Source organism: Vombatus ursinus, unplaced genomic scaffold (assembly GCF_900497805.2).
Source record: "Vombatus ursinus unplaced genomic scaffold, bare-nosed wombat genome assembly UNPS02014772.1, whole genome shotgun sequence".
Classification (NCBI taxonomy): domain Eukaryota; kingdom Metazoa; phylum Chordata; class Mammalia; order Diprotodontia; family Vombatidae; genus Vombatus; species Vombatus ursinus.
Window position 1 is genome coordinate 21,393,509 of NW_020954550.1, and position 14,275 is coordinate 21,407,783.

Here is a 14,275-nt window from a genome sequence, read left to right on the forward strand (position 1 = left end):
TGCATCCTAGGCCATCACCAGTTGTCTCGACTTTTGTCCTGTCACTGGACCCCAGTGACTCTAGAGGAGAGAGTAAAGCTGACAACTTTGTCACGCTTTGCCTCACTTAAATCCAATTCACTTTCAAGTCAAGGCATCACCCTCATGATGTCATTGGTCCTCTTTGAGAACAAAATAACAACTAGCATGATACTAGGCACTGGGGAATACAAATACAATAAATGAAACAATCCCTATTTATGAGGAGCATACATTCTAAGAGGAGGGATGACATGAACATATATAAGTATATCGTTGTTCAGTCATTTTAGTTCTATGCGACTCTTTGTGACCTTATTTGGGGTTTTCCAGGCAAAGATACTGGAGAGCTTTGCCATTTCCTTCTGCAGCTCATTTTACAGATGAGGAAACAAGGTTAATGACTTGCTTAACATCACCCAACTAATAAGTGTCTGAGGTCAGATTTGAACTCATAAAGATTAGTCTTCCTGGTTCCAAGCCTAGTGCTCTATCCACTGCGCCACCTAGCCATCCATATAAGTATATAGCTAGCATTTATATAGTGCTTTAATGTTGGTAAAGCACCTTACAAATAAAGGGTGTCCCAAAAGTCTTAGTGCCATTTTAAGCTTAAACCTACAGCACTAAAACTTTTGGGACACCCCATATTTATCATCTCATTTGATCCTCAGGATAACTCTATGAGGTAGGTGCTATTGTTATTGCTATTTCATACATTAAGAAACTAAGTATAAATAGAATAAATATAAAGAGGATGATACAAAGCAACACAAGGTAGCTTGGGAGAGAGGGTACCAGTAGGGGAAGAAATCCAGAAAAACTCCATCCAGTAGGCGTTGCTTAAACTGCATCTTGGAGGAAGAAAGGGATTCCCTGACACGGAGGTGGACCCAGAGAAAAGCCAGTGATGATGTAAATGCCCAGAGAGCTGAGAAGGGGAATTATGGGTGACTAATAGGGACAAAGCTAGTTTGGCTGAATTACAGAGTGGGATGGGGGCGGGGAGTAAGTTCCAGAGACTGATGTAATTATGATCAATAAGGCCAGAAATATCTGCAGAGGTGTAGTTGTGAGAGCTTTAAAAGCTAAACAGAAGATATTGACTTTAGAGGCAACAGGAAGCCACTAGAATTTATTGAGTAGAGGAGTGACATTGTCAGATAGGCACTTAAGGAAAATCATCTTGGCAATTAAGTATTGTTGTTGTTGAGTCCTTTTCAGTCCTGTCCGACGCTTCGTGACTCCATCTGGGGTTTTCTTGGCAAAGATACTGGAGTGGCTTGCCATTTCCTTCTCCAGCTCATTTTACAGATGAGGAACTGAGGCCCAGAAATGCAATGACTGGCTCATGGTCCAAACAGCTGGTAATCAGCTAAGTAGTAAGCCACATGGTCATTCCTCTACCATACTTGTTGTTGTTGAGTCCTTTTCAGTCATGTTTAGGGTTTTCTTGGCAAAGATGTGTGGCTTGTCATTTCTTACTCCAGTTCATTTTACAAAGGAGGAAACTGAGGCAAACAGGGGTAAGTGACTTGCCCAGAGTCACACAACTAGTCAGTGCCTGAGGCCAGATTTGAACTCAGATCTTTCTGACTCCAGCTCAGTGCTCCACCCACTGAAAGAAGGTATTTGAGGAATGGATACCAGTTAGGAGTTGTTCCAGTAATAGGCAAGCAATGAGGAGAGCTTTAAATTAAGGAAGTAGTTGTGTGAATAGGGCAGCTAGGTGGCAAAGTGAATAGAGTGCCAGGCTGGGACTCTTCTTCCTAAGTTCAAATCTGGCCTCAGACATTTACTGGCTGTGTGGCCCTGGGCAAGTCACTTAATCCTGTTGGTCTCAGATACCTCATCTGTAAAATTAGCTGGAGAAGGAAATGGCAAACCACTCCAGTATCTTTCTCAAGAATACCCCAAAAAGGGTCATCAAGAGTCAGACACAACTGTAACAAGTGAATAACAACAAAAGTTGTGTGAACAGGGGCATAAGAAAGCTTGCCTGTGCATTCCCAGATCACCTAACATGGACGTCCCCTGCTTCCCTGAGTTCATCTACCACAAGTAGTCTCCTCTGATTGACTGCTTAGCCAGAACAGGCTTCACCTTTAAAACTAGCTAGACTGTAGACAATTCACACATATGCCCAGAGTCCTGAACTTCTCTTTTACCCTGACTGTAAGAAATAGGCCTAGGGAAATAATTATTCCTGTTTTGTTTCATCTATCTTTCTGTTTCAAGTGCCAGAGGTAAACCCCACTGGACCAGGGAGTTTGAGCCATGGCAATCTTGGAACAAGTACTGCAGGCAGGATGTTGTAGCCAGCTAGCCAGGTAGCCAGGAGAAGCCAGAATGCTTGGAACACAAGCCCAAGGATTGTTTTGGACTTGGAACTTAGGGCTGTGCTCTCTAGGAATTGATCTAAACTATGAAACTAACCCTCTCCCTCTTCCCAGAGACTGAGGTGGCATGGGGAGGAAAGGGAATTAAGCCCCACATGTTGGCTAGCAAATATGTATATTTGTGGTTATACCTTTTGAAACAAATATTTCTTTGCAAAAACCAATCCAGCTGTCAGCGATTAAATGGAACTGGGGAGCGGGGACCAATCCCTACACTTGAGGGAATACCATCAGTGAAGGCTGGAGCCTTTGTTGAAACCTAGACAACCTCCAATCCCTGTAAGGTACTGGAGAACCCTTGGGGAGGGATGGAATGTAATAACACACGTGGCCTTCAGGCAGTGGGGCCAAGGTAGCAAGTGTAACAGAGAGAAGAGGTCCGATGCAACAGGATGTGGAGTTAGAAAGAGCATTCAGCAGTTGATTGGTTATGTGGAGTGAAAGAATGAATAAATGAATTCTGGATTCCAGTTCTTGGGAATCTCTGATTTCACACTTGAAACCAGGATCTTTTACGAAGGACTCTCAATCAAGTTCAAAAACCCAAGCATCCATCATCAAGAGTCATCCTTCTTTTAATCATCACTCATAGAAGCATGCCATCAGGAAACAGGACGTGTTAGCACTTCCTCAGCTGAACATCACAAGCCACTGGGTCTAGTTCAGGCTGTGCCACTAGCCTACTCATTGTGTAAGAGGCAGCACGGCACAGGGGATAGGGCCCTATCGATGACTCAGGAAGAAAGAGCGAAGCCGATGACCTCGTGCAGCTCTCCCTCACTTAAATCCAATTTGCTCACAAGTCAAGACATCACCTGTGATATCATTGGTCCTCTTTGAAAATGAAGGACAAAGAGCAGCTAGGTGGTACAGTGGACAGAGCACCAGCCCTGGAGTCAGGAAGACCTGAGTTCAAATCTGGCCTCAGACACTTGACACTTACTAGTTGTGTGACCGTGGGCAAGCCACTTAACCCCATTGCCCAGCAAAAATTTAAAAAAAAGAAAATGAAGGAAAACAACAACAACAAACAATATCATATAAACAACGAGGTGGTTTCAGAAGGGGAGCTCCAAATAATCATAATATCAAGCTGAAATCAGAGGGATTTTTTTTCCATTCTCTGGCCAATCAGAAGACACACCTATGAGATTTTGCTCTGTCATCCTGTTAATCACGATAAAAGACCCTGTCCTCCCTCACATGGTGTCTATTGAGGAGTCATTGGCCCCATTTATTAGTGACTGCTAGCCTAGCTAAAAAATGGATCATACTCAGATCTTTGCTGCCTCAGTCTACCTTTATTTCAATCATGACACATGACCTGTATCTTCCTTCCACCTCAACCACACACTGAGATGTTCATACAATTCATCTCATAAACACCCATAAATGTCTGGCCTGCATGATCCAGAAGACTGATATTACTCCCTTAGATTTTATCTTCCTTTATTTCACTACTCCAGTCCCCTTAAACCTATCCTTCTTCCCTATTGTGACCTCTATTCACTCTACCCTTTCCTGTTTTCCCAGTCCATCAACCCAACTTTTGACCTCACTATCCTTTCTTCCTGATCTTGACTCTATAGTTAACCAGTTCAATTTTGTACAGTTCTCTGCCTTTGAATCCCTGACCCCTGTGTCCTACCACCATCCTTGCCTTTCCAAACTCCAACCCTTGGTTACCTCCATCATCCAACTTTCCCACTCCTACTCACATGCTGCTAAATGCTGCAAGAGAAGTTACATAACAATAGTAACTGGGTCCACTATAAATTTATTAAATCTATTCTCCACCAGATCCTCACTGATGAATGGTAATACTTTTACTGTGCTCTAATCAACTTTACATCTTACTTCCCAATAGCAGTAATTTCAGACTTTCTCTCTTAAAGTCACTTATACCACCATACTTCTTTGCAAAAGATCTTGTCTTATACTTTACAGAGAACATAGAGGCCATCTAGTATGGTCTTCTCTTCTCCCCAAGTTTATACTTCTAATCCCTTCAACATCATTCCCACCTTTCTACCCATATTCTCTTCTCTTTTGCTCCAGACTTGAAGAAATGGCCCTTCTTCTCGCTCAGGGCTAACCCCTCTACCTTCTTGATCTTCTCCTTTTCCTCTAGGACCTTGCCCTTGGAAAGAAAAGAGTCAAACTCATAGGAAAAAAAGCCATCTATATCCCTCACCCTCACTTCCTCATCTTCCACTCACTTTCAATATCTTATAATCTGTCTTTACTTGACTATAACTGCTTTTTGAGGTTACCAATAATTTCTCAATTACAAAATCCAATGGCCTTTCCTCAGTCTTCATCCTTCATTGCCTCTAGGTAGCATGTGATATTGTTCACCAAACCCTCCCCTAGACACTCTCTCCTCCTTGGAATTTTTATGACACTGCTCACTCCTGCTCACTATCTTCCAACCTCTATGCCTACCCCATCTCAGTGTCCTTTGCAGAATCATTACCTATACCCACCTCCTAATTTTGAGTGTATGTCAGGGCTCTGTTGGTCCTCTCCTCTTTTCTCTCTACACTCTCTCTCCCTTTGGTGACTTTACCAATTCCCATAAGTACAATTATTATCTTTACGCAAATGATTCCCAGATCCATATATCCAACCCCAGTCTCCTGAATTCTAGGCCCCAGTTTCCTCCTAAACTCATCCCTCTTCCAAACTTCCCTATTTTTATTGGGTGCACTACCATCCTTTTAGTCATGCAGCTTCAAAACCACAAAAGTTATTCTCCACTTTTCTCTCTTCCTCACTCTCCACATCTAATCAGTTGCCACATCTTACCAATTCTAAATTCAAAACATCTTTCACTTATGACCCCTTCACTCCATTTACATGGCCACCGACCTTATTCAGGCCCTCATCACACCTGGCTTCAATTATTGCAATGGCTTTCCAAATGGTCTTCTTGATTGTATTCTCTGTACTTTCCAAACTATTAATGGTTATTCCTAAAGGACATGTAACTCGTGCTTTATTTGGCAGAGCTATGAATTTGTCCAGTTATTCTGACAAGCAATTTGGAATTGTGCCCCCAAAATTACTAAACTTGTTATTGACCCAATGATACTAGGTCTGTAATCAGAAGAGATAAAAGAAAGAGGCAAAGGACCCAGATGCACAAAAATATTTATAGCAGCTCTTTGTTTTGGTAGCAAAGAAAGGGAAACTAAGGGGAAGTCCATCAGTTGGCTGAATAAATTATGGTTTATGAATGTAAATAGAATACTATTGTGCTATAAGAAAGGATTAAGGGACAGCTTCAGAGAAACCTGCAAAGGCCTGTATGAATTGGTACAATAACTCCTCAGCATAAACACCAAAATTACTGATTACACAATTCATTAACAATGTTAGAAATAATAAAGTAAGGCCAAGTATTTAAAGTGTTTTCCTCTGACAAAAAATAACAGCCAGAGTCTCCACTATCACTTTAATTTCTCATTTCTGAAGCACAGTCCTACCATTCAGTTCACTTAGAATACTTAAAAATCTCTTCTCAAGGGGCAGCTAGGTGGCACAGTGGATAGAGCACCGGCCCTGGAGTCAGGAGGACCTGAGTTCAAATCTGACCTCAGACACGTAACACTTACTGGCTGTGTGACACTGGGCAAGTCACTTAACCCCATTGGCTAGTCAAAAAAAAAAATCTCTTCTCAAGAATTCTCTTCATCCTCTTTGAAAGATGAGGGTTCAAACAATTCTCTTCAGAAAAGGAGTTTTATCATGAATTCTCTGGAACTGTGGTTGGTCATCGTATTTATCAGAGTTCTTAAGTCTTTCAAAGCTATTTGTTTTATAATGTTGTTGACACTATATAAATTGTTTTCCTGCTTTTATTCACTCTGCATCTAGCACAAAAGTGGAAAGGGATGTACCATTAATCAAAATCACATTATTTGATAGTTTTGCTTATGGGTACTCAGAGAAATATACTTTTCAGAGGACTTTAGGGTTTTTTTTGTTTTTTGGCAGGGGTTTGGGGGGGAGTGATATCTATCATGTCAAACAAAACTCATCAGTAATCTTTTTTTCCTAATCAAGTACTGAATTTTTGTCCTAAAGCCCAACTAATCCATTAAAATACCAAGTAAATAAAAAATGCCTTCAGTGAAGCACATTGGAATATGAATGGAGTGGGGATGGGGGATCAATAACAATAAAAATATTAGAGAAGGGCAGAAAGGGATGAGCATATTTTTCACTTACTTCGCTAAAGTTCAACCTGCCACACCTTACAGATCAAGAGCAATAAGTGATTTTTAATAAGATGTGATCTTTGTCTAAATGTACTTGAGCATCAAGAAGAATAATGACCTTATTTTTTCAATAAAGGGAAATATTTTGGTTTGAAAACTAACAGTATGGAATCAGACTTTCTACCTAGTGCCTAAAATATTCCCAAGGGCAAAGCTACAAAATTAAAATTGCCAGGATGCTACCAGTTACTGGAGCTGGAGGTTCAGTGAATAGTTCACTGGCCAAAGAATTGGGTTAATTGAATTCTAGACACCCCCTCCACCTCACCCCCTAAGCTGGCTGACTGACTTAGGGCTAGTCTAAGTCTCAGTTTCTTCACTAATAAATTTGTGATGATAATGAGATGCTTAAAAACACATAAAGTGCGGTACAGAGTTAGTGATGAACTCCATATTAAGAGTTAGAAAGAACTTTGTTGATCTAGAAATCACCATCTTTATAGCTAAGCTAGCTAAGTCCCAGAAGGGTTCATTGATTTCTGTAATGTCACACAGGCAGTAAGAAGCTGAACCAGGAATTAAACTTAAATCTTCCAACCCATTATTTTGGTTAAGTTCTGTTTTATGAATCTTTCTTGTTCTCCATTATATTTTGTATGCTGGTTGGCTCAAAGTAAGAGATTCCTCATCACATATACATAATAAATGTGGGAACAAAGAATTGATAAGGATTAGGTTATCCTCCCTTGCATTTACACAGGAAACCAAAAACTCTAGGTGAGTAGAGGAAAACCAAGGGACCTCAGACCCCTGTTGTGCTTCTTTGACAGATCCCCCTGACATGAATCTGGGGACACAGAACCTCTATAAAGAATTAAACAGGCATTAAAAGGCCTTTCTAACCCTAAATCAGATAATGACGTAAGACAGAGATATTACTCCTGGTGAACAGGAGGGAGATATTCAAAGATGGACTAAAGATATTCAAAGATGGCTAGCAGTTTGGGGTTCCAAAAGAGCTCCACTCCTGGAGGCCACAGTTCTTCGAGAGAGAGAGAAAAGTTACTTACAACCAAGACTTTGGTAACTGACAGATTCCTCTTCTCTCCTAATGGAGGGTAGCAGCAGCTAAGAGTCTGCGTAGGACATCCCACACCAAAAGATCTGAAACTCAAGCTGCTAGTTGTTTTTTAGTCGTGTCTGACTCTTTGCGAGTCTATCTGGGGTTTTCTTGGCAAAGACACTAGAGTGGTTTGTCATTTCCTTCTCCAGCTCATTTTACAGATGAGAAACTGAGGCAAATAGGGTGAAGTGACTTGCCCAAGGTCACGTAGCTAGTAAGTGTCAAAGGCCAGATTTGAACTCAGGAAGATGAGTCTTGATGATGTCAGGCCCAGTGCTCTCTCTACCAAACTACCTAGCTGCTCCCCAAGCCTCTAGCCAGGGTGGGGAACCTGGAGCCTCAAGGCTCTCTAGGTAGCTCTCTAGGTCATCAAGTGGGGCCCTTTGACTGAATCCAAACTTCACAGAACAAATCCTAAACTTCACGGAACAAACACTTTTATTAAGGGGATTAAATCCAAATGGATTCACGTGTGACCTCAAAGCCACAGGCTCCCCTGACCTAGACATTCTGACCTATAATGAGATTAACTACAGGGAAATACTTCTGAACCGACCTGATCTTGGGTGACACTAAAGTTACCCCAAAGTTAAAACATTCTCCCCCCAAATCACTTGACATCCCGTCTTTTACTCAACTTCCCAAATAAGGAAAGTAGTTGAGCAGCCTCCCTGAGAAGTTTTTGCCATTTTCCTCAGGGTTGTATAAAATGTGAGTGCATGCGTGTGTGTGTGTGTCCCACTGTTTTGAAGAGTTGTTAGCCACTTGGCAACTGCCCATCAGCTGATACTAATTATACTCTTTATCTTCCAGCCCTGCCTTCTGATTTATTCAGTCATGTCTGACTCTGTGATCCTGTATGGGGTTTTCTTGGCAAAGATACGGGAGTGGTTTGCCATTTGCTTCTCCAGTAGATTAAGGCAAACAGAGGTTAAGCCACTTGCCCAAGATTACACAAGCAGTAAGGAGTAAAGCCACGATTCAACGTCAGCTCCTAAGAGTCTTAATCCTGGCTTAGATTCTTAAAATCTAGCCAATAACTCAGTAATGTTCAGATTCCTTAAGAGTCTGCCCAATATGACAGATGTTCTAATAAACCTTGTCTTTGGCTGAAAGAAGGTTCGGGTCAAATTCTTTTGGGCAGGACCCACATGTCGTGATTTTGGGGTCCCAGCACCCCTAAACCTCTAAACCGCATCATTTTGGTGGCCCATATGGGGAAACTGCCTAACCCAAGTTCTTCTCCAGCCAAGACTGGAAGGTCTGTAAGCCTCCCCCCTCCCCTCCTTTCTTGCTCTGCAGTTGGGGTCGCTCTCCAAGCACCAAGGGTTGGAGGTGCTTTTCTGGCAGACAGTTATGAGGCTGTTTCGCACTTGGCCTGACACTCTCAGGCTCTCGATCCACTGGGTCAGTTGAAGGCCATGGACCTGGGTACACCTTCGGAAGCATAGAGGACAAGGACGGACGCCCCATCTGGAAGTGTACGCTCAATTCTGTTAATTCCCTCGGCACTGGGGAATCGGGGAAAACGGCAGTTGCTTTTTGGTTCCCTGAGGCTTACTTACTCCCTTCCCTCTGCACCTCTGAATCCTCCTTCATGGAGGTTACAGGGAAAGCTAGAACGGCTAAAAATATCATGGCAGATTCTGGAGGTTTTGTGATTGATCCTTAAGGAGTTTTGAAACACCTGTACAACCTGGTCACTCCCTTCCCTTGAGTCAAGAGGGTATCTGTTAACCCCTCTCATAGGAGAAGAGTTTTACCCTTTACCCCTCACCTTTGATTTCTCCCTTCCCCACCTGGGAAAGGAAGGAGGGGGAAAAGGCAGCAGCTACAGCGTGGGCCCCCTGGCAATGGCCTTGGGCTCTGGGGCAACCTTTGCCTGGAAGCATCACCCAGGTTCAGCACATCCTGCTCAAGGTAAAGAAACTGGCCTCCGAACTTGGGTAAGCATGCTTTTTTAAATTTGTAGCTTTAACTGTTAATAATGACATGTTGATTCTCTGTATAAAGTAATTTGGAAGTGAATTTAACAAAATTGAAGTCACCTGAATGGTAACGGGTTTGTTTCAAGTTTCAAATTGGTGAAGTTTTTATATCAGTTATGTCAAGCAACTTTTCATAATTTGGTTACCGCTAATATAGTCTGGCTATTGTTGGTTATTGTTTTAATGTGTAAACTAGCTGAAAAGCTTGTTTGGGTTATGTATGGCTTGCTGAGAATTTGCAAGTGTATAGAAATCTCTAATGATCGGCCTTTTATACCAGGACAAATTTAAGTTTGAGATGTAAATCCTGGAAAAATTTTTCCTAAGCTGTGATTAGTGAAACTTGTTTGAGGCAAAAGCTCATAGGATTTTGAGTTGTCTGATGGGTCATAATCCATCGATAATCAATAATCCACCATCTGAGAGAAATGCCACAGTTACTCAGAGAAGGTGATACTGGTGGGAAGTCAGCATTGGGAAAAACTGAGAGGACAATTTTAGCCTCAGTCTACGATGGGATCCTCTTGGCTCAGTTTCCCCATTGTGTGCCTTTGAAAGAGAATGTTACCCACCTGGCTATTTCTGAGTCTGGCTATGAGGTGGATTTGATTATCTGAACTATCTGAATCCAAACAGAGCTAAGGATGTTTTGTCCTCTCAAAGTTGGGCCCTAAATCTAGTCCCTGCTTTATATCTGGAAACTGCAGTTTTTTCCTGTCAGATTTGTGTCTTCCAGACTACAGGCCATTCACCTACAGTTGGTAGCAAACAGCGAGTACCAGCCAATGTCCCCCATCGTTCCCTGGATGCAGCCTGTGCTTGGTTCCAGTCAACCTCCTCTTTGGGACCCCCTCGAGACAGGGACAGCTCTATGCCCCTTGCTAGCAGGAAGCAGTTTCAGAAGACGAGACCTTTGCCCCTTATGCCAAAGGAATTTGGGTCCCATTTATTTGAGCAGGGAATGATGAGTGTGGGACCTAGACCCCAAAAAGGAAAAACCCTGGACTTTCCCACATGGCCAAATCTCTGGCCTTCTCCTGAGGCTACACCCAACCTACCCTTAACCTAGCCCAGCCCTCCCTGTGGCCCCCAGCCATTCCCACACTTAATCCTAGCTAGGCTCCACTGTCCAGGTCCCAGGAGTTCTGTTCACCCCAGCTTACTGGCTACTCCCATCCAGATCTCCTTAGATCCCTCCTCCCATCGCCCCAAACTACTTGGCCTTTCCTACATCCCTCCCACAGGCTTTCTGTATATAAGATCCATCTTGTCTCCATTAAGATGCTTAGATTCTTAAAATCCAGCCACTGGTCAGATTCTTATAATCTAGCCAATAGCTTACTAATGTTCAGACTCCTTAAGAGTCTGCCCAATACGATGGATGTTCTAATAAACCTTGTCTTTGGTTGAAAAAAAAGTCTTAATCCTGCATTCCATCCACTTTACCACATTGTCATATATTATGACTTCTGGGCTGCTCACTTGAGTTGAGCAAAACAGCATTGCAGTGTGAGAACTTTTGAGAGGCAGAAAGAGACCGAGTAGTCCTCCCCACTCCTACTAGACTATGACTAAGAGAGACAGCAGGTAGGTAGAGAAGTAGAAGTGGTTCTGGCAGTTTATTATTATTGTTTAGATGTTTTTCAGTTATATCTGACTCATCATAATCCCTTTCTGGGGTTTTCTTGGCAGAGATACTAGATTAGCTTGCCATTTCTCCTTCTCCAGCTTATTTCACATTTGACAACTGAGGCAAACAGGGTGAGGTGACTTGCCCAGGGTCACACAGCTTGTAAGTATGAGGCCAGATTTGAACTCAGGAAGATGAGTCTTTCTGACTCCAGGCCCAGCACTCTATGCACTAAGCCACCTTGCTGTCCTAGTTGGCAGTTTGGTGCAAGACAAAACATTCCAGAGATTGCCCTACCAACTGGAGCTTTAAAAAAAACACCATAGGTGGGACAGCTAGGTGGCACAGTGGCTAGAGCACCAGCCCTGGAGTCAGGAGGACCTGAGTTCAAATGTGACCTCAGATACTTGACACTTACTAGCTATGTGACTGTGGGCAAGTCACTTAACCCTGATTGCCTCACCAAAAAACAAAAAACAAACAAAAATAAAACACTACAGACTTCTAGTCAGCCCATAAACCTCAAACTATGTACCACCAAGACATAGAAGAGGTAGGTGAGATTATCCCTCCTCCTTTTCACATGCTCTCCAGAAGCCCCTTCAAGTCTGGTTTCCATTTACAAGGTTGCCCTAAAACATTCATTATAACCACTTCTCCTTTAAAAGCCCTAAGCTATAGGCCGGACCTTTCCCAAGGGTTGGTTGGCTTCAGGGACAAACCACCTACAGAAAATATTGGCTAGCCCGAGGCGAGGAGGATACAATGTGATTTGTCCCTGAAGCTAACCCTTGGGAAAGGTCCAGTCTAGGGACTGGGTCTTTTAAATGAAAATAAATCACTCCTAAATCCTTAGTTTAAAAATATCTTTAGGAATATCCAGCCCCATTCTGATCAATACAATGATCCAAGACAATTCCAAAGGACTCATGATGAAAAAATGCTATTCACCCGCAGAGAGATAACTGATGAACTCTGAGTGCAAACTGAAATATAACTTTCTAGCTTCTTTAATCTTTGCTTTTTTCTTCTTCCATTATGGCTAATATGGAAATATGATTTGCATGATTTTATATTTATAATTGATATCATTTTGCCTGCCTTCTCAGTGGGTGAAGGAAGGGCTGAAGGGAGGGAGTGACTCAGATTTGGGCTTGGATTCTTGGGGAACAGTCTTTTTCACCTCAATAGTTCTGGGGTCTAGAGTTTTCTCCTGCACAGGAGTTTTCTCCTGCAGTCCCAGTTCTGAAGGGTGGGTAAGTCTTATCCCCAAAATCCCTGCTCCTTGTCTATCAGACCTTCCACTTTTAGGTTGCAGTCTGTTTTCTTTTTTCTCCAAGCGGCTCTGGGGGAAGAGATCTAGACAGGTCTCCTGGAAGGATATCCTCTGTAATTGGCTAGGAGTCAGTCAGAGTTAATTGACATGTGATAATTCTAAATTTTGACTAGTAAATTGTATTGTAATAGAAGGAACTAAAGGGTAACTCAGAAAAAATCGGCATGTGCTGAATTTTGACCAGTCTAATTCTAACTCTAAATTGGTTTATCTTAAAAACAAACTAGGTCTAAAAAGCCAACAAGAAAATTTGATTCGTGCACCTTGTCTTGTCATTCTGTCCATGTCCTTATGTCTCTGTGACTGCCATGTTTCATGTTTGTGATGAAAGATTTAAAATGAAGGCCTGTAATTAGAGAAAGAACATTGGGAAAGGACTCCCACTTTAGGCTTTTAGTGGGAGATTAAAACCTTTTTTTCTTTTTTTGGGGGGGTCCCAATACTGGCCAAGTTGGGAGGCCCAAGTCAAAAAGGAGGGACTCTCCCAGAAGTTAGGAGAAGGTGAAATCAGAGCAGCAAGCAGCTTCTACTGTTAAAGATCTAGAGCATACAGCCCACGAGAGCTAGGGCTGAAAGAGGAAAAAGATAAGAGTTTGAATTCAGGTTTAATCAGATCCCAAAGCTGAGAGTTTAAATTGCTGTCTTTGTACCCCTCCCACCAACATATCTGATAGCAAGGCAATGTATTTAAAACTGCAAAAATAAGGGTTTTTCTGTCTCTTAATGCAATCACTTTTTAAAATGCATATTAACATTATAAAAGCTGTTTGTGAAGGGTGTGAAATATAGCTCTCTTGATTTGTAAATTATTAAGTGTTAACTCTCTCCAGATTCTAACAAGTGAAGACAAAGCAGGACAAATTGGAGTATGATTTTTATTTGGAATGTAAAGGAAAGTGGAGGTAGTCTGAGTAATGGATTTGAAAGATTAGGAAGGAAAAATAAAAGCTTGAGTGAAAATATGAAAGGGAGAGAAAAATAAAACCATTTGGGGACAGACGGGAGTGGGCTGGGCAATTACAAACCCATGTACTCTAAGTGTCCCCCCTCCATCTTGGGCTGGGTGCCCTTGTGCCAGCTTCAGATGGTTTAAGCATGTTGAGAGGGTGTAAGGAAGTTTGATTTTCTTTTAAGTAGAAAGATTGAAAATAAAAATTTTATAGCTTGATTTGAAAACCAGTAAATAAAGTTATAGAGGTTTAGAAGGAATTATGTCCACCCGCCTTTCAGGATAAATCTATAGGAAGGCCTTATTAAATCTAACACTACATAAATACTGGCTATTGTAAGATATTGGTTATTGTGATTTGTGATTATTATATAAAATCCTAAAATGTTCCCTTGTACTACTCAATTAATTATTGTTAACGCTAGAAGTTCTGGAGTTTTCTGCCTGGGGAACCAGCTATACCCTGTCATTAAATCAAATTCCTTAGGTTTCCTTTTTGGCTGGGCCAAATCCTTTAGCTAACCTGATAACAGGTGATTTCAAACTGTTTGTAAAACTTCATATACATTTCCTAGTATATGCAGCCACATGTCTTTTTAAGGGAATATA

General features: G+C 41.9%; 1 protein-coding gene across 5 annotated transcripts in view; it reads right to left on the minus strand.

Moving 5' to 3' along the window:
* The window catches only part of IL31RA (interleukin 31 receptor A), a 97,413-nt gene that overhangs the window by 46,095 nt on the left and 37,043 nt on the right, over window positions 1–14,275 (minus strand). The window lies entirely within an intron of this gene.